Source organism: Ovis aries, chromosome 5, assembly GCF_016772045.2.
Source record: "Ovis aries strain OAR_USU_Benz2616 breed Rambouillet chromosome 5, ARS-UI_Ramb_v3.0, whole genome shotgun sequence".
Lineage (NCBI taxonomy): Eukaryota > Metazoa > Chordata > Mammalia > Artiodactyla > Bovidae > Ovis > Ovis aries.
Window position 1 is genome coordinate 79,366,956 of NC_056058.1, and position 22,934 is coordinate 79,389,889.

At 41.6% G+C, this 22,934-nt stretch overlaps 1 long non-coding RNA gene across 1 annotated transcript in view; it reads left to right on the forward strand.

The window, feature by feature from the left end:
* The first annotated feature begins 1,123 nt into the window (after positions 1-1,123).
* LOC132659902 (uncharacterized) overlaps positions 1,124-22,934 on the forward strand; it is a 33,238-nt gene continuing 11,427 nt past the window's right edge. Inside the window, exon 1 of the long non-coding RNA XR_009600919.1 lies at positions 1,124-1,241. This is a non-coding gene — a long non-coding RNA (uncharacterized LOC132659902). The remainder of the gene's footprint in view (positions 1,242-22,934) is intronic.

The window sequence follows — 22,934 nt, forward strand, 5'->3', positions numbered from 1 at the left end:
CATTGTTAAGTGAAAAAAGCAAGCACCAAAAGTCAATGAACTGTGTAACCATTTCTATGAAATAACAATAAATGTTAGTATATGCAATAAAAACATAACTAAATAAAAACAAAATAACAATAAATGTTAGTATATGTGTCAAAAACATAACTAAATAAAAACAACCTGGAAGAATATAGTCCAAAATATTAGCAATTGTTTTCCAATAGGTATGTGGAAAATGGAGAAAGCCATCTAGGGAGCCTTATTTTTAATGAGTACTTATTACACTTTCAAAAAAAATTAAAGATATTTTATACTAGTATAGTTGAGATAGGGCCAGAATAAAAAAAAAAAGGGAAAAAGAAATGGGCTGTTATTACCTTAGTGTCCAAACTGGGTTTTCCTAGCAAGAACTTCTATAGACCTGTTTTGAAAGTGCATAATAGGATTCTTCAATATGAACTTGTTTTGTTATAAAGACCCCCGAACTCTTTCTCAAAATAACCAAACCACAAACATTGGCTGAGAATCTGTTATTTTCAAGGTACTGTGTTACATTTAGTGCCCAGAGGGATACAAGGACCTATGAGACTGCTGGAACCTGTCCTCAGAAAGCTCACAGTCTAGTTGAAAGGTGAGAAGCTGCTCAGTGAATGAGGCTGGCAACAACACTTGGTCATCAGTGTTGGTCTGAGCAACAGCATGCATAGGACGGGACGACTGAGAAACTGGCGCTCTGACTTCTGAGTCTTTGCTTCTACTTTGGTTTCAGTGGGTCAGATACTAGATGAGAGTGTAAGATATTATACTGACTGTAAGGTATTAACTTTTAGAGAATAATGCAACCCTTCACCTCCATGGGAAGGGAAATTCACAGATTGATCCAAAGTTTATTTAGAGCTCCATCAAAATATTGTGAGAGCTTCAGGGGTGCATCTGATGGGGATACTAATGAAGTGAGATGGTAAACAATGGATATGTATTTTGTTTCCATCTTCTGCCCTATTTTATGAATGAGGAACTTAAGACTGACTCAGGGGTACACTGCTGCTAAGACAGAATCAGGATTTGAACCCAGCACTATGACAGTTGAGCTGGCACTCTTAAGTTTTCTGACCCACTCCTTCCTCATTGCAGGCTAACCGTCACCTGGAAGGAAGAAATGTTCAGCATGGTGCTAATTGATGTGTATATTTACTGTGAAGTATTACCCCAGGAGAAAAGAGGCAACCAGCTGCATGAATGGAATTTGGAGAAAGGTAATACCTCCTGGCAAACAACAGCAAGATCCATGAAATCTCTGTAGTCTTCCTGGATAAGAGTTTGCCAAGATTTCTGTAGACTCGGTCTTCCTTTCCACTCCTGGAAATAACCTCTTTAGGGCAGAGTTGAAGCACAAAACACAGTGGCACTTTCTCTTCTGCCTGTATTCTACCTAAGCAGTGGATAATTAGAAGTGCTTTGGGTTCTGAATTCAGCTGAAACAAAAAACACTTTAATAGTTGCCATTAAGATACCTGAATTACAGACTCACTTTGTATGGCATCTTCAGTATCTAGAATGAAAGTGCTTTCTGTGTGTTATATAACATAACCTAGAGTGATTAGCGTAGTGCCATGCTAGTTACCACTTAATTATACCAACCCATTCTGTAGAACACTTTGAAATACAAGGCAAGTACAACTGTCATTAGATTTTTAAAGTGAAGTGTTAGTCGCTCAGGTGTGTCCAGCTCTTTGCGACCCCATGAACCTCACCAGGCTCCTCTGTCCATGGGATTTTCCAGGCAAGAATATGGGAGTGGGTAGTCATTCCCTTCTCCGGGGGATCTTCCAAACCCAGGGATTAAACCCAGGTCTCCTGCTTTGCAGGCAGATTCTTTACTGTCTGAGCCACCAGGGAAGCCCCTAATCATTCGAGTTTAGGTTGGATTTATGACCCATTCTGGAAGAGTTAAAGAACCTTTAAATAGCGTATATTTTTAAAAGAAAAAAAAAAATCACTTAACCTTTTAGGCAAAGTGTATTATGTATTAGCTTGCAAAATTGTATCATAGAAGAACCAGATATAAGGAAAAAAGGTTTCAGTTCACTACTGTGGTCATTATGAAATTAAAGACAAATTATTTAGGTCACTTTTCTTGTTGCAGAGTGAAAACAAACTGCTTCTTACACCCACTCTTGGGACAGTACATGAAATGCAAAAATACCCCTTTTATGGAAAATGCCCGGGAGTCATCTCCTTGAAAAATTTCTAAAAAATGTTCTCAACATCCTGAACAACAGGAAAATAACTTGTGGATAATGAGCTACACATTCTTTCTCTCCTTCTTTCCCTTCTTTATCTCTGAGAATGTAAGGACTTGGCATTAAACATTGCAATGACTTATTGACAACCTCAAAGTTCTATAAAAAAATAAGTTGCAGATTTGCTGAGAGAAGCATCAGAATCTGAAACATGACTGTCTCAGAGCAATTCACTTTATTAGTGAGTGGGCCCAGCTATCCACCTGGTAGTCACAGCTTAAGCAAGTTCTTTGGTTCTCTTTATTGGTTACATCTGCAATAAATACTGCCAAAAGATAATAGCTTTGTTTCTTTGTGAAAAATGTCTCTGAAAAGAAAGTCAACTGCTAGTGTAGTGCTGAAAAGTGAGGGCATTTATTAATTGGCATGATTAGATTTAGATAATTCCATGATTATATTTATATTTAGATTATGTTAAAAATTAGATGCATGACATTGAAGGCCTCTTGCTCCTGTTGTTACTGCTGCTAAGTCGCTTCAGTCGTGTCCGACTCTGTGCGACCCCATAGACGGCAGCCCACCAGGCTTCCCTGTCCCTGGGATTCTCCAGGCAAGAACACTGGAGTGGGTTGGAAGTCCTCTTAGTATACTTTTATTTTTTTTAATTTAATTGTAGTATAGTTGATTTACAATGTTCAGGTATATAGCGAAGTGTTTCAGTTATATATATATATGTATATATAAGGCTTCCCTGGTGGCTCAGACAGTAAAGCGTCTATCTGCAATGCGCAAGACCCCGGTTCAATCCCTGGGTCGGGAAGATCCCCTAGAGAAGGAAACGGCAACCCACTCCAGTATTCTTGCCTGGAGAATTCCATGGACAGAGAAGCCTGCTGCAGGCTACAGTCCATGGGTTGCAAAGAGTCAGACATAACTGATCAACTTCACTTTCTTTCATATATACTGTGCTTAGTATACATATATGTAAAATCAGTCGTGTCTGACTCTTTGTGAGCCCATGGACTGTATAGCCCTCCAGGCTCCTCTGTCCATGGGGATTCTCCAGGCAAGAATACTGGAGTGGGTTGCCATGCCCTCCTCCAGGGGATCTTCCCAACCCAGGGATCAAACCCAGGCCTCTCGCACTGCAGGCAGATTTCTTATCATCTGAGTCACCAGGGAAGCCCATATATACACATATATATTTAGATTTTTGTCCCTCATATAGGTTATCACATAGTATTAAGTAGAGTTCCCTGTGCTATACAGTAAATCCTTGTTGATAATCTACCATAGATATAGTAGTATGTGCACATTCATCCCAAACTCCTGATTTAGCCCTCCCCACCACGCTTTCCCTATGGTAACCATAAGTTTGTTTTCAATATCTGTGAGCCTGTTTTGTAAATAGGTTCATTTGTATCATTTTAAAAATTAGATTTCACATATAAGTGAAATCATATGATATTTGTAGTTCTTTGTCTGACTTACTTCACTTAGTGTGATAATCTCTAGGTCCATCAACGTTGCTGTTGATACACTTCTAAATTTGAAGACTCCCTGTGTATTTCTCCTCAGACTGGCATGTTACTTCTCTGAATAGGTACAGAAAGACAACTTCTGGTTTCACCTCTTGGTTAAGAAAAAAAAAGAAGAAAATATTATATTGCTATGATCTTTTGGGGGCAAACACCTTTGGAAAATAAAAGTACTGTGTAACTTCTGGGCTTTGAGATGGCTGTGTGTTGGGGGACAGGGGGCGGGGGGTTGCCATTTCCTTCTGAGATGGATATTTGGCAACAAAAGCTCTCTTTCCCCTAAATTGTGCTTTAAAAACATAATCCTCTGTGGTTGACCTTGTTGTTCACCATTTGCAGCTGAGAAAGGGCTCCTTGTTTTCAGCTGAGAGTCCCATATATTAATCGCAGTAATCCCAGAATTTTACAAACCACATTATTAAAGTGGCTCCCAGCCAGGTATCATCGGACTATTCACAGGTGAAGAGCTGATGCCACCTTTGATACACAGTCCCCATACCCTTTTCCAGGGAATGTTATTAGGCATGTTAAGTTCTAACTTGGGCACTAAGACTCAAATCGCTTATTATTCTATACATGCCCCTTACTGGTAGTCAGTGAAACTCAGACGAGAATACCCTATCCAGGATTTGATTGTGGTGATACATGGCAAGATGTCAAGCATTTCCAGAGGTCTTAGATGTCTGGCCTATTGCCATCGGAGAGATAGTCTCTGCTTTTACAAAAAACTATTCTCATAACTGGTTCTAGCTGCAATTTTTAGTGGTTATCTTGGGAAGGTGGTAGCATCATACAGTTGGGCCTGTAGATTCTGAAGAATCTTTGCTGCCTCAGAAGAACTCAAGGAAATTTAATTTCCAGACCTGGAAGTGATCCATTTTTTAGAATCACTTGTTTAGCCTTGTTGCCTTGAATCAAAATTAAGTGAGTGACTCTTTATGAAGCATGAACAATGCCAGAAACAAATTGTTAAAATGTTAATTTAATTTGGTTGGTTGAAGTTAGCATCCAGACAGTTTGGTTCACCTAAAAGTGTCTGGGATTTATGATATTATTTTTGATCTGGAATAATTTTGGTCACATGAATGAGAGTTCTAAGGCAGTGTAGTTAAGAAGAGTCATCACCTTTGCTGTAGGTTGGAGACAAAAGTATGAAACATGCCTTCTACAGAGTTGTTGATTTTGTACTTTTGGCAAACAATAAATTCACTTTTATGAGGAAGGTAAAAGTTAAAATCTAGTTGGCTGGTAAGTCTGATTTTGTGTCCTTGGGTTGGGTTTTTTTCATCTGTTGTTTACTTCCTTGCCAACTTCTCTGAACAGAAATGCTCACTCTCAAGTAATACAGACCTTATTTTACTAGTCACCAGCAGGTCCACAGAAGAAATTAAAACTTTTTAGGCCAAGATAGCACAAGAGTATTCTTTTTCTATTTGCTGAGATAAAATTCCAACTTTTGGATTGAGATCATACTGTAAATTGTAAGTAACATTTTAATGAGCTCTGTAGAGGAAGAGTGTGTTAGGCTGGTTGCCCACCACCAAAGGGCTGGATTTAGTGTTCCTTGGGTCATAATGAAACTAGTTTGGTGGTCTTTGCCTCCCCAGTCGACATTTTCCCACATTAGAAAACCAGCACAGGAGTTCCTGCAATTCCCTACAAAGGACAATTGCAGTTCTGCCCAAAACCAGAACTGGAATGTGGATGGGATAACTGGAGGAGAAATTAGAAGAGAATCCATACAGAGACTTTTAATCCTAAATTAAACTCTAGCCTAGATTTAGAATGAAAGGGAAAGGGGAAAATAATTGCATGTGTATTTTTATTTCTGTCTATATTCTGTAATCTCAAACACTATGTAAAGACATCTTGTTTCCATTTCCTTTGCTGTTCGTGTTCTTGACTCCGTGAGAATACATTTTCAGAAACATTGACTAGAAGCATGTGTTAACCTCTCTGAACTAGTAACTCCAGCTCCTGGGGCTATAGGACTGAATGCCCACATCTCAACAAGATTCGATGTGAACTGTACTTCTGTCTTACTTAACCTCTCCCTGATTCCAAATTCATCTTAAGTGTGAAACTGCACTGGGCTCCTCTGTCCATGGAATTCTTCAGGCAAGAATACTGGAGTGGGTATCCATTCCCTTCTCCAGGGGATCTTCCTGACTCAGGGATTGAACCTGAGTCTCCTGCATTGCAGGCAGATTCTTTACCATCTGAGCCACTGGGGAAACCCATCTTCTCTAACCAACTATTTAATATAACTCATTTGATCCATAATCCAGGCACAGCCCCTGTTCCTACAGGAAGTCCTCTGTCAAAATAAGTGCACGTCTTCATCTCTTCTTTTTTGCATCTGTCTATATGGAACAGTGAGACTCCCCTGGTGGCTCAGCAGTAAAGAATCTGCCTGCCAGTTTGGGAGACCAGGGTTCGATCCCTAGGTCAGTAAGATCTCCTGGAGCAAGAACCCACTCCAGTATTCTTGCCTGGGAAATCCCACAGACAGAGGAGCCTGGCAGGCTACAGTCCATGGGGGTCACACGAATCGGAAACAACTTAAGCAACTAAAACAACGGCACATGGAACAGTTAAGGCCTAATCATATACATCTGAATTTCCTATTACTGTTCTATTTGACTGAAATATATGTGAACATTTAAAAGGGAGAGAGAAAATAACTCTTCAAATATAAGAAGCTACATTCTTGACCTCGATACCCTTCAACAAAGAGTATTCTTTAGGTCCTTTTTTCCTTTGGAAAGAGACACTAGCTCTAAATCCCTTAATAATTCTACTTGATTTAAATCTGACTTTAATCCTGCATGATAAATTAAGATTGTGTATCTCTTCACCTTTGCTTTTTGGAGTAATTTGTCTAACCCAACACCTGCATAAATAGATCAGCTCCTCTAGGTGATACGAAGGCACCGGGAAAAGTATCATTAGCTCCAAGACAGCTACCTTACCAGGGGGCACCCTGACCCCACGCGTGCTTGAGAGCTTCAGGAGTGGTTGCATTTAGAGACCCACACACTGAAGGAAGGACATCTGATTCCTCTGATTGCATGTAGAGTTGCTGGACAGCTGCTACAGGTCTCCTCTTACAGTAGTCCCAATCCTCCAAAGTCCTCCCACAAAAAAACTCTACTTAGAAAGGGCTTCCCAGGTGGTGCTAGTGGTAAAGAACCCACCCACCAATGCAGGAGACATAAGAGATGCATGTTCGATCCCTGGGTCAGGAAGATTCCTGGAAGAGAGCATGGCAAGGCAACCCCCTCCAGTATTCTTGCCTGGAGAATCTCATGGACAGAGGAGCCTGGCGGGCCTCAGTCTATAGTGTTGCCAAAGAGTTGGACACGACTGAAGCGACTTAGCACGCATGCAGAGGAAGAAAGCATTGTCCCTGGGAGGATGCCAGGTAGCCAGCCAGAAGGAGGAACCTGAGGTCTGCCCCAACACAGTAATTCCCTGTAGCAGGATAATGTGCCTTTCCTGGAGCTGGGCCGACTTTGCCCTGAGGTTATATTTCCACACAAAGAAGCCTTTAAGGGTGCCGGTGCAGACCTCCACACTGAAGGTTTATGTCTGTCAATCTTAGAAAAAAAGGAGGCCATAATAAAACTACAGGAGCCAGCAGTAGGGAATTACAACTTCAGGATTAGTGGAGGTCTGCCTATAGCCCTGCTAGCTGCTGAGCGCTGATCTAAGGACAAGAACACTAAAGCGAAAGGAATTTAAGTCAATTGACTGCTGGATTGCATGAGTAGGACTCAGAGAAGCGGGTACTTGCTGAGGGTGGCGCCTGATGCTTGGCCACTGCCATCATGTCACCCCAACTGGGGGACCCAGAGTTGGAGAGGAGGGGAAAGGTTCACCCAAGTCAAACGAGTTGAGCAGGACTGCAGATGCCCAAGTTGGAGGTTTTGCTTGCAGCAGCCAGAGCAACTCCAAGAGTAATTCAAATGATTCAGTTAATAAGAACAAATGCTACTTAAGGTCTCAGTGAGTGACCACAATAGGCAGAAAAACAGGAAATACAGCAGAAGGTGGACCGGCACACTGCAAAGAGACACAAGAGGGAGAAAAAAGTGGTGCCCTCTGGGAACTAGGCAGAGGGAAAGGTGGCGAAGTCATTGAGTGCATCAGACTGGCTGGGGTGAGGTCTCCGGGGTAAGGTTGGGGAGGGATGGGACAGCAAGTGGGGAATGGAGCTGAGAATAGAGAGGGCATCATTGCCACCTGTCCAGCATCTCCACAGCCCTCATTTTGGCAGTGTGGCCCTGATTCTTGCACAGAGGCTGGTTGGACCCAGCTTGAGAGCTTCCTAAAATATCCTTGGGTCTGATGCAATATCACTTTGTGATGGCACTGCATTGCGATGCGGTGACAGGCTAACCTGGTGGTGGAGTAGGAAGGCCTTTTGTGTCTTCATATGACCATGTCTGAGAGAGACCAAGTGAGCAGAGTGTTCCCAAAGGGCAATGGGGCACTTGAAAGACTGGTTAAGTTCTCTGATGAGGAAGGAATCGAGTTCCCAATTCCCCACTCCCACTACAGAGAACAACCACTTTTGGAGAGCTCAGTCAGGACAGGGAGACTCAGGCAGACCCCCAGGGCACCCTAAACTGCACCGGGAGCAGAGGAAGGGTTGTGCTAAAATCAACCTTCACCCTGAAGAAAGCAGGAAAAAACAAGATAGCTTGTCCCACAGCATGCCCTCTGGGCAAAGGAGCTGGGTTGGGGAATTGTAGAAGAGACAGGCCTAATCTGGAGAAAGCCACCAAGAACTACCAAGAGCTGGCAGCAAGGTCCAGGTTGGCCTAGGTCTCCAAATAAAAACAATTTGCCTAGCTCTAGGCCAGTCCTTGTTCTGCATCATGATATGAAATTTGAAATGTGAATTAAACCTTGCAAAGGAATGTAACTCTTTCCTCCCTCCCCCAGGCCATTCTATCTTTCTTAGAGAGGGTGAGGTGGGTCAGAGGAGGAAGGTGTAACATTTTTGCCCCTTTACCAAAACATGGAAAGTGTCCTCACCACCTCTCCCACCATCCCTGTGCCCACCCCACCCCCTCCCCAGTGCTAAGAGTGTTCAAAACTAAAAGCCGAAGCATCTTTTCAGCAAGTAATCAGCACAAGTTGAAAAGCACATGCTGTTGCATTTCTGATCAGATTGTATGTTAAGCAGGAAAATATCCACCCCCCCACTCTCCCCCACTTTTTTTTTTTTTTTTTTTTGGCTAAATGCTTGTCTGTTTAAAGAAGCCACCAGGCAGTGCCTCTCACTTTGTCTTGGCAGGGCACAACCATCAGACGAAGTGGGAGGAAGAAACATTAACTTCAACAGCTGTTTCTTGACCCCGGCTGTCAGTCTTCCCAAGAATAAATTTTGGAGAGTCCTATTTGAAACAAAGAGGGAGTTTTGGGGGAGAGAAAAGTTGGTTGATTCCAGGGCGGCCGCCTAAAGGAGCAGGGACCAAGATGCTGGCAGTTACCATGCAGCCTGCCAGCCTCTGCCGGGTGTAGGGGTGGAGCAAAGTAACTTGAAAGCTCCCCTCTCGGCGCCCTGTGCCTGCAGCTTCCCCCCCTAACGCGCGCCCAGATCCAGCGCCGGTGGTAAGAGCCGTAGCTCGACTACAGTAATTCCCCAGCTCGGGCGGCTTGAAACTGCTCGGGCTGAATAGCATTTGCTGTTCCGTCCGGCGGCCGCCTCCCGCCGCAGCTGCCGCGCTCCCTGCAAAGCAGCTCTCATTATCCCGGAAGTTGTGCTGACACTGTCTCGCTGCCACCAGAAGTTTGTCAACATCAAACTTCTCCTGTGTGGGGTACGTTCACCTTCCACGAGTATTTAATCGAGCCAACAAGCAAACAAACAAACCCAAATAAACCTGCCCGTGATGTCATGGTCTTTTTTTTTTTTTTTTTGGCTTTTGCTTTCCTGGAAGGCTGGGGCTGGTAGGAATTTGCTGGTGGGCGCTCAGAGCGCCGGTAGGTTTTAGGGGGGCTGGCGATCAGGGACCCCCCCGACCCAGGGTGAGGAGTAGGGAAGGGATTGGGATGGTGTGGGGAAGACTGGGGCTGGGAGGCGGGGGCCGGGGCCGGGGCAGGCGGATGGGTCCTGCAAAGTCTTGGCTGCGGTGGGTTTGGAGGATGCCCTGTCATGGGGCGAAGGTTGTTGCTTGGCGGCCCCGACCCCGCAGCAAAGGTTACCTGGACCAGGTGGCCAGGCGTGTATAACCGCGGGGGTTTTCTTCACTCCCACTGCACTCTGTACGCCTGCAGGACGTTTCTACAAACACCCCTTGGGGTCTTTGGGAATAAAGGGCATTAGGGTCATAAATGTATTTTTGAGGCTTCAGCTGCAACATCAAAGAAATCCTTGAGATCTGAGGGCAGCACCTTTTCAGCTACCTTGATAAAACCGTTTGGTCTAAACTTAACTCCTTTCCCTAAGCCAGGTCTCCAGGTTTAGTTTGAGTTGCTCCTGGGTTTGGGTGTTTGTGGTTTCCAGTTGCTCTCCCGCTGAGACACTCCTGGCTCTGTCGCCGGGTGGAGGGGGGAGAGGAGGAAGAGGAGGATTGTGATTAACCCTTTCCGCCCCGTGCTTTTATCCGGGTACAGTCAATCCTACTCAGACTGGAGAGGACAAGGCCTGACTTGCCGAGTTTTGGCACTCATGAATTAGCACCCCTTGAGGGCTATGGGTTTTGGGGGAGGAGCTGGAACCTCGGACACTGATATTAACTTTATGTCTAGTTTGGGGAGGCCACACTCCTCCCCAACTAGATATAAAGACAGGGGAGATCCCAGGGAGGGTGCTGCTGTATGTCAAGTCAAGTCAGGTGTGGGCAACTGAGGGGGTTCAAAATCCCTAAAGCAAGCGGCAGCCCAAAGCCTGCCCTCTTGAATTGGAAATCTGTCCACTTGTGGATGCAGCAAAATTTTTCTGTATTCTTCAATAATAAGTCAGAGTGGATAAATACCTCTATAAAGAATATTACCCATTATCCAGTATGGTATTGCAGAGACGCTGATTTAATCCATTTAGGGAGGCAGGTACTCGATTTACTCTTGCTGGTAGACTGTTATTAACCACGTTTTTAGAAAAATTATATCTACAGTCACCTATGTTTGATAACAAGAAGCAAGACGATCTCTCTTATTTTCCAAACGACCCTAAACAGGAAAATTGTGCTAGTCCCAAAGGGCTAACTTACCTTAAACACAAAACAAAAACAAAAAGCTAAAAATAAAACCTAAAGAACTGAGGTGTTTCTCTGGCACTGGAAGTTACTTTTGACAAACACAAATCAAACTGATTCAAATACATTTCTAGAGCAGCCAGCCCTAAAAAAAATTAAAAAATAAAAGCCACACACAAAGAAGTGTGTATTCTTAAAAGTTTCGCTATTCACTACAGTGAATTTTCCTTGTTGGTCTTGCCTCAAAAGTCTCCCTGAATTATTCAGACTTATTTTCTTTGGGTGGTACTTTAATTTTTATTTATTTATTTTCTTACAATCCACAAAGTACTACTCAACATTGTTGTACCTCAGTGTGGACATGAATCAAGAAGGACGTGTGGAGGATTCCATTTCCAACTCCATGTGCATGAATTTTTTGCCCTGGCTGTTAATCTGTCATGGTGTAAAAAGCCTGATTTACAAAGGCTGGAGGACTTTTTTGCAGAGCAAGGTTTTGTATGGTTTCTATGGCTGGGCTTATATACAAATAAAACTATTTTGCATTTCTGTCCACAATTTCCTAGTTGCACAAGGATAATTTTCAGAGTTTTCAGCTTCTAGTCCCTGAATGGGAGCGGCAAGCATGAGGAAACAATTTCTTTTTACAGTGATGTGAGCTCAATGCTCTTCTGGATTTAGTTACTTCATAAGGTAAATATCACTAAATGTGCGCTGAGATCTTTGGGGATCTAAGGTGGTGGATGGGTGAAAACTGTCTACTGTGAAATGCTAAAGAATGTTAAACAACAGAATTCGTTTACAGAGCTAATTGGGTCAACTATGGTACTCTTTTAAAGTGGAAATTAATTCGAACATTTGAAAAAAAAGTACTCTCAGTTTACTTTTGGTTACATTTAGGTTATTTTAGTCACTATGATTTTTAGAATTTTACCCCAGGAATTCAATTAAAATAGACCCTTCCAAAAAATGTACATTATCCAATGAATAACATCCTCTAGTGAAAATGTAGGTTTTAAACTTCATGCTAATTACATTTTTAAATAATGAAGTTCTTGTAATTATTTTTATTTAAAGGCATAATATCTGATAGACAATTGCCAAAGCTAACCAAACTGCTTTTAAAATTAATGAATATTAATGAAGTTCACGAATAGCACAATACTGCCCCTGCCTGCCTCAGGAAAACAAATGTATTGACTTCATTCTCCTAAAATAACAACCCTCAGTTATTGATGGTTAAAATAATTCTTATTGCTAAAAAGATTGTATATAATGCAATTTTTACAATTCATAAGACTTGGCCCTGTTTACTGGACTTCACTGGATCTCTTTCCAAAAGCTAAGCATATTTTATCTTTTTACCTATCTGAATGTTATTTTTTAGATTAAATTGCCACCTCAAGACATTTTGTTTTCATTTTTCTAAGTTCCCCTCCTCTGTCATATAAGTGGCTCTCATGAATGACTCAGGATTTTCAAGTCTTCATTTACATTTGCTACATAGATAATGGCATCATTAGTTAGCACCTCCATTCATCTAAATTTGTCTTAAGCATAGTGGAAGCTGCCCATGACATTTTCCAATGAAAGAGACAAATGGATGTCAATCAACTGACCCTACCCATTTCAACCTTATTTTGTATGGTGTGTACATGTTTGTTTATATTTCTACCGTTAAAATAGGCTATTTTTTGATCTGGACATCTGCCTGTTAAGGTAGGTTTCCCAGGCAGATCACTGTTGGCATTAGACTAAATTTGGAAATTTTAACACCAAATGAATGACAAAAGAAGAGAAACAGGATATAAAATTAATTATGGCAGAATCCATTCCCTAAAGATAAATAATTTTTGATGCTCTAAATTTCAAGATTCCACAGTTTTACTTCAAATGAATTTATAATGAGAAAGGCAAAATCATTTCAAGTAAGCCAGCAAATTTGGGTCAAAATGAAAGCAGTTCTGAGAGAGAAAGATGTTCCTGCTTCCCATAGGGCTGGTTGTAATTTTCTATTAACAAAAATGTATATGTATTTATTTTCTATTAATATATGTGTGTATATAAAAATACACACACAATAGTATACTCTAGTGTCCTCCTTATTTCCCTTTGTTTTTAATAACCAGTCCAATCTCTAGTGCTATTTGGAAGGTGAATGCTTATTAGAACCTGATGCCAGTTTTAATCTGAGATTACTTTGCACTTGAAATCAATTGCTGTTTTATAATCTGTGACATGTTTTTACATGTTTAGAAGTGCTGCTGCTGCTGTAAAAAATTCTGTGTTGATATTATAATGAGTTTATGTGTTTAGCCAAAAAGTACGGTATGCTAAGATTAGACAGTAAAGATTCTAAAATCCTAAATGGGTTAGTAAACCGTTGGTAATAATTATAGTTTTATGGGTAAAAAATATTTCTAACAGCTTAATACTGCATTAAAGTGCATTTTTCCCTAAAGTTGTTATGGAATTTCTTTGTCCATAAGGAATATTTTTTAAAAGTTTACCATGTAAACTTATTTGATTTGGAAATGCATTGGAGTGAAGCTAATCTTTACACCCAGGACCACAGACTGCAATTTCACTTACCATTATCCATGGCAGGATGTTTAATTTTACTCCTGTGACCTAAAGAATTTTTAGTGACTTTTAAAAAGTGGAATGTGGAAAGTAGTTCCAGCTCATTGTGAACTTGGGAATTTGATAAATAATGCTCTAAATGACCATCTACTCTGACTTGTAGTATAATGAGTAAATGTGGAAAAGCAGCTATCACCTAGACTGTAGGTTTAAAGTTTAGAATGTTTTTTGGTTGTGGCTATAATCAGAGTCATCATGGCAATTACATTTGTCATGTAATTGGCAACATGTTTTTTGATCCATTAGTCCTTTTTCCCCCCAAATTTGCAGAAGGTATAAATGTATATTCTGCAAACTAAACTTGCTTTCTAATAACCAGACTGGGCATCTCATTCTGTTTACATATGGAAACCAAGAATCCTGAATTAGAAAAATACCTGGCTTTCTTGCTTAAGATTTTGGAAATAACATTAAAAAATATATATATATATATATAGATGTATATGGAAAGAAAACTGCCTTCTTTTTGGAGGAAAGCAGCAGCCTTGGTTTTGTTTATAAACAGTTCAAACCCAGTTCAAAACTACTATTGGGAATTAGATATGGAAAGGTTCAAGCTGTTCTGACTTCAATTTTTAGATACGTAGCATATGTGATGACCACCCACCTAGTGGCTGAATACTGTGTTTACTTTCCTACAGTTTTCTGAACCCATTCAACTTTGGAGATTTAAATACGGCATAAATCTCTGTGCTCAGGAACCTGATGTGGGAATCCCTGCATAGCAGGATCCTCCAGCCTTGACTCTGGTTCTTGTCAGTTTTTTTCTCTAAGTCACTGGTTCCTTCTCCATCCCACACACTTGACTCTTCTCTTCCTCTAAGCCATCCCCCCTGTAGTGTGCCTCACTGGGCCTGGCTGGAGTACCTAGAAGGCAGTTGTTTAATGGCTGTACTACATCCTGGGGGTACAGTTTGACAGATTTAGCCTTGTACACAAGCTCTTTAAGGCTAAAATTAGCCAAGTTTTTTTTTTTTTTTTTTTCTTTCCTCCCTTCTTCCTAAAGGTTATATTTAATCAAAGGATCTTATGTTTGGGAGAAGTTCTAGAAGAGGCTGATAAGCTGAGGTTGCATTCAGGTTCTGGTTCCTGAAGAATCCACAGCCTAGGGCCCTTTAAAATGTTTCATGATTGTTAGAGGGCTCCGAAGGAATCCCTGAATGACTTTAAAAGTCCTGGTCCCCTCCCTTCTCATCTAACCAGGGCTTGCAACCACACTGGGCCCATTGCCTCAACAAGGGCATAAAGAAGTTTGGAAAGCTTGGGGAGGCTTGGAAAAATGACAAGGATGGATGTTTCCCATCCCACTGTTTCAAGGAGAAGATTGGAGGACAGGCGGCTGAAGGGACAGATACCCGGTGCAGACACTTGACAACTCCTGGGCGGTGGGCCAACCACCAGGCCGAGTACTGGGCGCAGCTCCAGAGCCCGGGCCCATGCCCAGGGCACTCAGTGGTTTAAAGCTGGCATGAAAAGAACACTCCCGCAGGCAGGAAACTGAGTTGAACAGATTGGGAAAGAGCAAAAACGGGCTGCCCAGGAGGCTGTCTCCTGGCCTGGAGCTTCCAGTTGTCAGTGGCAACCTGGAGTAGAGCAGATTTCGGGTTTCCTCCTGCCTTGGGGCTTGGGAGAGATGCGGTTGGATACAGGGTGAGTGGAGTGCGTAGAATTGAGGGCGGCACAGAGGCATACAGGCCCCTGGGGAGAAACTCTTCATCAACTTAGGCCTCCCAGGCCAGCTTTGTCTGGGCTTTGTAGTGTCCTCTGAGAGTGAGTTCTGGTGCGTTATAATTTCTGTAAAACGTTCGAACTTCCTTGCCCCAGATTTATCTCAAGAAGAATTTTTGAAAGGGTAAGGCAAAGAGCAAAAATTTCTTAGCCTCTTATTTAGTGCTTACCCTGTTTATAAGAAAAGGAAAATCAAAGAGTATGATCAATCCTCCTCCTGTTGCATAATTAACTCCTATTTTTATATGTTAAACCCCTGCAGCTATTTCTTAAGGGCTAAAAGTTGTTAAGTCCCACTTGCCTATACCTGAAGGCAGGCAAAATAATTCTGAGTTTTATTAAACAATTCTGGACCCTGGAGAATCCAGGCACTGTGTTAGAGCCAAGAGAACAAGAAAGAGAATGAAGCTTTGGGTCTGCAGAAATCCAAGTGGGCTTCAGGTTAATAGCAGAGAGTTGCAGCCTGTGGCTCATATAATTAGCAGAAATAAAAAACAAAAACAGAGACTTTTTTCTAAGTAAGACACAATACTAAAACTCAGTAGACGCCTCAAGGAGTGTATTGAGGAATCTGACGTTTCAATAAAAATTTCACAAGTGATTTATATATATGTCGAATTTTGAGAGCTATAGCCATGTAGCTTAAGAATAATGCCATCCTTCCATGATCCTAAAGCATGAAGGTAAATAAATAGAAGACCTCATCTGAAGTCATTTCTCTATTGTTTTTGAAAGCACTGTAATCGTTTTGCAGCGCATTTTTCCTTCCTAGTTGCTTTCATCTAGGGCAAATTTTTCATTGGTTAATATGTGGTAGAGGAAGATTACTGAGAGGTTCTAACCTGGCCATTAATAATCATAACAGTAAAAAATAAAGTATGCTACCCACTTTCCTAAAGTGCTTAAATATAGTAGCCCCACTCTACAGATGGGGAAACTTGACTGTAGAGAGGTCAGACAAATTTCCCAAGGTCAAGATGAGTGGCAGAGTGAGGTTTCAAACCATAACCTTGTGGTATCATAGTCCTGACTTTTAATCACTCTGTCCTGGGCAACCACTTTATAAAATGTAGGTGTTTTGTTTTGTTTTGTTTTGTTTTTTGGTGGCTTCCATAGGAGCAAAACCTACTTTAAGAAGGTGTGAGGGTTACATATTAACATAAATAAAGTTCCTGACACATAATAGTCACCCAATAAATGGTTGTTCCTACCATTACTAAGGAGTAAACCAAATAGTGGAAAATCCACATGGAGATACCAGTAATTGACTGGATCTTCTGAATCAGCTTCATGGTGACATTCTATCAGGCCTGCACACCTACTTCATCCTTATTTTGTATAAGAAAAGTCATTTCCTGGTCATTACCCAGTTCTCTGATTGGGGATAAGAATACCCAGGCAATGAATAAGCCACAGGGCTAGAAATGTCTTGCTGGTTTATAAAAGTAATTTCTAAATACTCAAAATGACTGGCTGAGTTTTTCTTGACTAATGTATACAACATCTAAGGAAAATTTCTTAAAGCAGCTATGATGCCACGTGGCATCTCCAGAGCTTTGAAATCCATTTTCAGAAATTGATTTGGTTACCTCATTGCTTTATTAAGGCCATAAAGTCTGTCTACCTTGCCTGGTTCATCTCCCTAGACAGACTTTCTAACACTTTCCAAAATGTCTTCCCACTGCCCGTTCTCTGTGCTGGAATATATCTTTTTTTTTCTCTCTTCCTGGATTGCTCTGATTCATTCTTCAAGGCCATGTCTTGAATGCTACCTTCTATGTGAAGTCCCTCCAGCCCGCTTCCCCAGAGAGAATTACTCTCCTCTGTACTCCCACAAAACCTGGTTACCACTCAGAGCACCATCACAAGATGTTTCATTGAAGTGATTTGTCTTGTGGACCCTTCCAAGCCAAGGACCATGGTTTACGCATCTGTGTGTATGTCAGCACAACTATTGCAGTTGATGTCACAGTTTAAGTTCTATGTAACTGCTTATTAAGAGACTAAAAAGTTTTAAGTGATGTAATTCAGAGTTTTATTATTATTATTATTAAAGGAAATTGATTGTACAAAGTCCCCTGACTGGTTTTCAGTGGGGTATCATAGGAGTTCTTGGTCATTCGTTGTGATGGAAGAAATGAACTTGAAGAAATGGACCTGACTTCATGAAAGTACATACTCTCTGCTTTCATCTGTAGTGGTGGAAGTCATGGTTAAGAACCTGACCTTGAATGGGTTAAAGAGAACAAACACCAGCAGGAATGGTGGCCATGATTGCATTGTTAGGGGAAGAACCACAGAGTAGGTGGCCTTAGTTTAACATCCTAGCTAAGAGTGGAATGAAAGATGACCTTGGAACATTTTAAGTTCAATAGGATCTGTTACTCAATTTTCAGTTGTCCCTTTATTCTGAGCTGTGCCATATTTTCCCCTATCTTACTTTCAAGCTTTCTATAAAATTCTACTCTTCACAGCAGTCTTGGGCTAGTGGTGAATGAAGAATTAAGGGAGACAATGAGCTGATTTAAAGCCCTTTCTTATTTCTCTTTGGCTAAGACCAGCACCTTGTCAAGAAAAATGGTGTCCTGAATGGTAGAATGAGTGAAGATTCTGGGCCCTAATCCTGTTGTTATGGCCGTCCTAACCAGCAGCACCCAGCACAAGAGACTCTCTGTGTCTCTTCTCCAGCCATACAAGTCTTATTCTTGATATGGTACTAACAAGGATTACATATGCTGTTCCCTTTACCTAGGAAGCTTGTCCATTCTCCTTTTGTCAAATGAACTATTTCTAATCCTCAACTCAATCATCATTTACACAGGGAAATTTTCCTTGACTAGGTCAGTCTCCTCATGACTGCTGCTTCTTAGTAGCATGTATCATAGTTATGGGTTTACATTTATTTGTAAGATAATTTAATTTATGTCTGCTTCCCCTGTGGTAAGAAGCTCCATGAGAGCGGTTTTTTTGCACCATTATAATCCCAGTTCCTCAAATAGCGCTAGATGCAAGGTGGGTCTCATTAAATACTTGTTTAGTGATGTGAGAAAAAAACTATTTTCCCCCCAAAGGTATTAGAGGTCGATGACCCCTGAAATGGAAGACAGTGGATAACTTGAGTTCCACATCCATTCACTGAGTCCCTCCTGTGTTCCTGACGCTGTTTGAATCTTAACAACACCTGATGAATGGGACACTGAGCGTTGCTCTCATGGCTTCTTTTAAAGCTTCTCTTAACTATGTATAAGCTAATTACAGTGATGATGACAATGACATTAATGTAAGAGTAATAGTGAATATGTGTAGTAGATTGAGCATCTACTATATACCAGATATACTGCAACATAGTTAATTGCCTTCTATTCATCAGTTCACCTGATTTTTACATAACATATGAGGTAGGCATTTATTGTCTCTAGTTTGTAGCTGAAGAAACAAAAGCATCAGAAAAGTTAAGTTTCTTGCTCAAAATGACTCATCTAAAGCTCAAACTCAGAAATTCCTTGGTGGCCCAGTGGTTAGGACTCCATGCTTTCACTGCTGTGGTTCTGGGTTCAATCCCTGGTTGGGGAACTAAGATTCCACAAGCTGTGTGCTCAGACACTTGGTTGTCTGGGACTCTTTGCAACCCCATGGACCATAGCCCGCCAGTCCCCTCTGTCCATAGAATTCTCCTGGCAAGAATACTGGAATGGATTGCCATGTCCTCCCAATCCAGGGATTGAACCCAAGTCTTTTATGTCTCCTGCATTGGCAGGCAGATTGTTTACCACTAGCACCACCTGGGAAGCCCCAAGCTGTATGGTGCGACCAAACAAATAAAGCTTGAACTCAACCAGAAATTCTGGTCTAGATAACTTGTTAGACTCTATTTTTGGATATTAGAGATAGGAATGAAAGTCAATCAGAAATGAATCTGAAATCCCCCTAAAATATCAAACTTCAGTATTCTGCCCTCTGAGTATAATCTGTCCTTCCAAGTCTCATTCCCAACCCCAATCAACCTCACAGAGACCCTCAGAGCCTCAACTTCTCACTCTGCCTATTTACTGACCTCCCTTCAGCCCTGCTTCTATCTTAGCTTTCACAGAGGCTTGATCCCCTCCTAACCTTCTACTTTTACTGTATCCATCAATGAAGACTCAATTCCACGATCATCTCCTCTACTCATCCACAATTTGATCCTTGGATCTCTCTCATAGAGTTGTTGTGAAGATTAAACGAGTCAGTGCATGCACTCTTTAAAGCAATTCTTCACATATACATAGTATTATTGCTTTTGTTTATCCCTGGTCAAGCACTTTTGGGTAAACTCTTGTCTGTACCGACTTAGACAACCTCAGTTGGATCCTTAAAGTTTCTGTCAATCTTCTTATTTAGCGAAGTCTGGTGTGCTGCGATTCATGGGGTTGCAAAGAGTCAGACACGACTGAGCGACTGAACTGAACTGAACTGAAGCTCTCATATACGTTTTAAGGAATATTTCAAACCTCTATTCTTCACAAGTCTTTTACTCAACTACTAATACACTTGCCTTTAGCAAATGACCTTGGCAGTGAACATATTTTGTTACCTGCTTAGCATCCATTCCCCTTTTGTTCTGGTAATCACCACCACCCTCCTCATTCGCCATTCTCATGTCTGTGGTTTGGGTGGATGATTGTATCCTTTTGGCCATAGTGATTGGTTCAGGAATAGGTATTGGACCCAATGTGAGCCAATCAAAAACTTTCCTATGACATTAGAAACATGACTGTAAAACGTATCTTTAGACCATACGTAAATGGACCTCTCTTTTACTTTTGACAGTGTCTATCACTTCACTTCTCAAGCTCTCTATCTAGGTTCCTAGATGAGACAGCTCTCTCCCAGCCCCTCTAAAACCACTCTTCCTTATCTCTTCTATCCCCTGCTTTTCTCATGCTACATTCTCCTTGTGTACTCTAACTGCTGTTGCTGCTGCTATGTCGCTTCAGTCGTGTCCGACTCTGTGCGAGCCCATAGGCAGCAGCCCACCAGGCTCCTCTGTCCCCGAGATTCTGCAGGCAGGAATACTGGAGTGGGTTGCTATCTCCTTCTGCAATGCATGCACGCATGCTAAGTCGCTTCAGTCGTGTCTGACTCTGTGCGACCCCATGGATAGCAGCCCTCCAGGCTCCTCTGTCCACAGGATTCTCCAGGCAAGAATGCTGGAGTGGGTGGCCATTTCCTTCCCCGATGTACTCTAACTACTGCATAGTTTTCATTTTTACTGTATGCCAGTGACTTAAATCTATGTTTACTCAATCCAGTGTTCTACCTGGAACTTCAAATGTTTGCTGTGTATTTACATCTTGACATTCCAAGGGCATCTCAAATTCAACTTAATAAAAACAGAACTTATTATCTTATTTCCAAATCTGCTTTCCCTGCTATATTCTCTGTCTCTGTTTATAGTACTGCAATCTCCCAGAGGTACAAGCCCATGTTTGTCTTCTGACCTTCACCTCACCTGACCTGACCCAACTCTTTGTTGGTCTCCTAAAACATTTACTAAATAGATTCCCCATTTTTAGCAGATGCTGATGTCCACCTGCCCGACAATCATTCTCCCTGCCTTCTTCCCTGCTAACAGAATTCCAGTTTTGCTTAGGTATCCACGTGATGCTGTAAAGATATGGCTTCAGTTTCTGTCCCAGATCCAAAGGATGAGTCTTGATTTGTCTATTCTAAACCAGTCATGATAATTCTTGTCAAAGAGTAACTCAGAAATAGTTAGTTAGTTATCTGCACAGAAATATTTGACTCATATTTGAGAAAAACAGTCATTAGATTGTTGTCAAAGAACAAAGGCAAAACAATAGGAATTATGGGAGGAGGGGTGGATAAACCTCCAGACATTCTGTACACATTACATCTTGTTTTATATTTTGGATGAACTGATTAGCCAGCAGCTGCTTTTGTTCATTCTGCTGCCACTTTTTGAAAAATCCTTTTACCTTTCCACCTTCCACTAGCTCAGCAGGTATCACATTCTCTAGAAAATCTCCATGGTCAGCTCCTAATCCCTGTTACACACCAAGTGTATTAGAATCCCTTCTTTTGTTTAGGATGGACACACACACACACAGAGTGATGCATGCTGGCTGCTAGATTACTCTTTTTCTAGTTAGATGGGGAAACTCTAGTTTAGTTTCCCCATCTAGAGGGGAAATATGTGCTATATGCTAAATATAGATCTACTTGGATAAGGCAGGATTTTGAAGAGGAAAGAAAAAGCCACGTTCATTGCCTCTGATTAGTTGTGACTAAGGACCCTTGTATGCATGTGAGTTAAGTTATTTCAGTAAAGTCCGACTCCCTATGACCCGATGGACCGTAGCCTGCCACGTTCCTCTATCCATGGAATTCTCCAGGCAAGAATACTGAAGTGGGTTGTCATACCTTCCTCCAGGGGATCTTCCCAACCCAGGGATCGAACCCATGTCTCTTTTGTCTCCTGTATTGGCAAGTGGGTGCTTTACCACTAGCGCCACCTGGGAAGCCCTTTTCAGTTCAGTTCAATGGATCAGTCATGTCCGACTCTTTGCGACCTCATGAGCCACAGCACGCCAGGCCTCCCTGTCCATCACCAACTCCCGGAGTTTACTCAAACTCATGTCCATTGAGTTGGTGATGGCATCCAACCATCTCATCTTCTGTCGTCCCCTTCTCCTCCTGCCCTCAATCTTTCCCAGCATCAGGGTCTTTTCAAATGAATCAGCTCTTCACGTCAGGTGGCCAAAGTATTGGAGTTTCAGCTTCAACATCAGTCCTTCCAATGAACACCCAGGACTGATCTCCTTTAGACTGGACTGGTTGGATCTCCTTGCAGTCCAAGAGACTCTCAAGAGTCTTCTCCAACACCACAGTTCAAAAGCATAAATTCTTTGGTTCTCAGCTTTCTTTATAGTCCAACTCTCACATCCATACATGACCACTGGGAAAACCATAGCCTTGACTAGACAAACCTTTGTTGCCAAATAATGTCTCTGCTTTTTGGTGTTCTGCAATTCTAGAACATGGATTATCTGATGTACATCATTTCTGAAATGGGTGGTTACTAAAGTTGACCTCCTAAATAACTGGAGACAGACAGACTCCCTTAGGAAACACATAAAACTTGACTGTCATTTATTTAGCATTTTATTCAAGTTATAAAGTGCTTCATAATAGCCTTGTTAATAGACGCTTGCCAAGGGCAAGTAATAATTTACTGGACAAGGTATAACAGTTCCCATTTTATTCATTTCCTACGGTATATTTTGTATGAAGGAAAACAACTCACAAAACTTTCAACTTTCCCTGCTAACTTTTTGTTTTGAAAAATTTTAAACATGATGAAAACTCATTATACCTTTCACCTAGAACCACCAACCGTTAACATTTTATTATACACACTGTCTCTCCTTCCCTTCTTCCTCTCCCCAACAGGAAAACACCATACTTTTTATGACTGAGGAGTCTGAAAATAAGTTGGAAACACCACACTACCTCTTCATCCTTCAGCATGCATCTCCTATGGACAGTTTCTCTTACACAGCCACAATATCATTGTCCTACTCAAGAAA